Below are 3,479 nucleotides of genomic sequence, written 5' to 3' on the forward strand. Positions count from 1 at the left end.
TACATCAATCATGTAAAATCACTGCCTTGCTATTTGTCCCTTATCTCCTTTCTGTTTTGTTTTCTTTTGCTTTGTTTCACTTTCATCCCTAGGAGGCATAGTAACTGCATGTGGAGAGAAGATCCTGGTGACTCTTTGAAGCTGGAGGAGATTTCTTCTCAACTGTCCGGTTCATCATACAGACGATTGCATGATGTTACATAAAAAGTTAATATGAAGGAAGCAGATTGTATGTGATTTTTCTATTTCCTTTACAGATTTTGTAGGTCTAAGATTTTTTGAAAGAAATAATAATCCTATAAAAGAAAGTAAGCATATCTAGCAGCATATGCAATATTAAACAGTTGCCTGCAGAAATATAAAACCCAATCCAAAGTTCTTTCCTTCAATCCAATAGCATGTGCACTCTTTTTAGTAATATATGAATGATGGCTTTTTAATATGTCCATAGTCACTTTAATATATGTATAAAATTAGAAATAGTAGTACCAATACAATTTGTTTTATATTTAAAATAAGGGAGACAGCTCAAAATAAACATGCTGTTGCTTTTTCCCATGCATTTTATTTATAGAATCCAGAGACTCTTTGAATAAACATTAAAGATAATACAGTCATAAAATTTCCCTCTACATTCTTAAATGAGAAAATAAGAAAGCAAAATTAGTAACAAGACAGTAACAAGAAAATTGTTCGTATAAATACGCTGTGACATTATGAAGCTGTTTGGAAAATTTTGAAATGGCAATTTAGACCAAGTGCCACCATTTTCTTTGCATTTACTAGATCCCAAATATTAACTCACTGAGACTGTGATCTCACTTGGAAGATATGTAACCAACCACAGGTGACTGCATTTTATTAGACAATGTTCTTTTATCTTTGGGTGTCATGCTTGCCATAGATTGATTCCAACTCATGGAAAGCCCATGTATCCAGAGTAAAACCGTGTTATATACAGTGTTTAATGACTCAGTTTGCTTCTATGAATAGAGTTAATTCTCCAACTCAAGAACATTAATCATTTTTACCATCCAAGGATGTCAATCACTGAGGTACATAATCTATTTTACATTGTGTGTATTGAGGATTGGAGGGCATTGGGAAACAATTGTAAATATAGTGCAGTTTTATCTGAATCATATATAAAAATAATTCAAATAACAAGTTTAAAGCACAAAAATCAAGTGTGTTGACTTAGTCATTGGTGCTGGACAAATTGTGATACAGACAAAAGTAATTTTAGTAAGTGGCACACCAGTCTAGAAAGAGCTTTGTTGAGATGACTTACAGTCAAGATTTGTAGCAGAGGCTCTCAATGAACTGTTTGTATCCCTTACCCTCATCAATTCATTGCATACAGGAGCAATTCTCAAACAATGATTCATAGAAGTTGATATAACAATACTCCAATTTTCTTGCCCCTCACAAAAGATAATTCTAAAGGCTTTGTTGTTGTTGTTGTTGTGTGTCGTCAAGGTGATTGCAACTCACAGCAAACCTATATGACAAAGTAGAACAGGCACCACATTGTTTCCTGAGTTATAAGAGGACCACTGAGTGTTCTGTGGAGAGGCTGTTGAGTTCAAACGGCTTATGTTTGAGCCAACTGCCGAGTTCTTAACCTATGTGCTACCAGCACTCCTTCTAAGGGGCAAATTCAATACTATCTCCACGGTTTCCTAAGTCGCTTAAAAATCCCTCTACTGAGATGATTACTGATCATCTTCTGAATCAACTAAGTGCATTTGATTCCTTGTTTCAGCATCTGCTTACATTAAACCCAAACGAAGGTGAAGCTATAATCACCTCTTCTATTCTTGGCACCAGGATGCTGAATAAAACAACCCTAGTTTTCATCTATGAAGCCAATTTGGAGGATTGTTTGAATCGGTAATTTATAAAGATAACAAAAAGAATAGCTGGCTGTGACTGAACCCACACTGTAGGATTAGATTTGGCTATGAGTTATGGTCAGTAAACCCAAGCATCACCAGACTCAACACACTGAGGGGTTTACCCAGTGAAAGCGATGTTATGAATTTCCCATTTCCTCTGCACTCAGAATGAAGATGCTCTCTGAGGAAGAGACGACAAGAAGAACGAGGTCTCTCTATGTTTGTCCAGTCTATATTTCTCATTTGGTATTGGTGGTTTCTTCCAAGTCTCTTACTATGTCCTGTGCCATTTTCCTATGATGATCTTCAAAGAAAAAACTTTCAAGCATCTAAAGAATGGGCAATAAATGGCACCTTACATGCCAGACAAATAGGAATAACAAAATGCCTTAACAAAATAATGGATCACATGTCCTATAGCTACAGACTATATGGGAAACATACTCTTTTATCTTTAAACTATAAATTCTGGTGACTAGAGAGAACAAATGAATCATAGGGGATTTGTTTATTGCCTAATAATGAGAGGCAGTAATGAGTTCAAGTACAAAGAAAAATCCACCGGCTTGCATCCCTCACGGGCTCATGCAGTGGCGCTGCCCATATCGGGCTGGAAGGGTGCAGCACTACACACATGGGGCTTCGAGCGGTTTCTGCCGCCCATTTCCTGCTGTGGCTGTGCTCGTGATCAGCTTCCCGTTGAGATATCCCTGCATCCTGAGATTGTATTTCCTGCCATATAGTTTAGGGAACATGACTGAGAAGACTCTTTATATCTGTCCTAGGGGCTTGAATACTAGGCTTTGACAAAGAATGTAAATAATAGTTCCTAAGCATGGCTGACTGAACATTCAAATTCTCATACAGGATTTTTAAAAATGCAGATTCCTAGGCCTGACCAATTCAAAATGACCAAGGTAGTCGGATTTACTGTTTTTTTTATTCAGTCGAAATGTGTAATAAACTATCCCAAATATCTTAATGACTTTTAAATGTTTGTTTATTGCTCAAAGTTTTGCAAGTCTGCTTGGCTCAACTGGACTGGACTAGGCATGACTTAGGTTTAGTCTGTGCCACATGTCTCTCCAACTAAGCACAGATGAGAGGAGAGTAGCTACCAGAGCTGGCTCTGTTCCTGGTAGGTGACAGGAGTGTAAGAAGATGAAAGGAAACCTTTGATGACCTTTAACACCCATATTTGGAACAGTCCCACCCTTATTTCTACCCATACTTCATTGTTCAAAGCAAGTCACATTGGCAAGATCAAGAGTAAGGTTAGTGAGATCAGGAAGTATTCTTGTACAACCAGAATGCTCCTTGGCAGCAAGGATGGCAAAACTTTATCTCATGTAATTTGGACATGTGATAAAGGGAGACCGGTACCTAGAAAAGAACATCATGCTTGGTAAAGTAGAGGGGCAGTGGGAAAGAGGAAGACCCTTGACAAGATGGACTGACACCATGGCTGCAATAAAGGGCTCACACATTACTGTTGTGAGGATGACACAGGGCCAGGCACTGCCTCCTTTTGTTGTACGTAAGGTTGCGGAGTCAGAACTCACTCCACAACAACAGTCAACT

At 38.0% G+C, this 3,479-nt stretch overlaps 1 long non-coding RNA gene across 1 annotated transcript in view; it reads left to right on the plus strand.

Annotated features, from left to right (window-relative positions):
• LOC123521414 overlaps window positions 1-961 on the plus strand; it is a 1,996-nt gene extending 1,035 nt beyond the window's left edge. The window contains exon 2 of the long non-coding RNA XR_006679858.1: window positions 93-961. This is a non-coding gene — a long non-coding RNA (uncharacterized LOC123521414). The remainder of the gene's footprint in view (window positions 1-92) is intronic.
• The last annotated feature ends 2,518 nt before the right edge of the window (window positions 962-3,479 follow it).

This window comes from Echinops telfairi, unplaced genomic scaffold (genome assembly GCF_000313985.2).
Source record: "Echinops telfairi isolate 266 unplaced genomic scaffold, ASM31398v2 ScPeMD7_1;HRSCAF=3_0, whole genome shotgun sequence".
Taxonomy (NCBI): domain Eukaryota; kingdom Metazoa; phylum Chordata; class Mammalia; order Afrosoricida; family Tenrecidae; genus Echinops; species Echinops telfairi.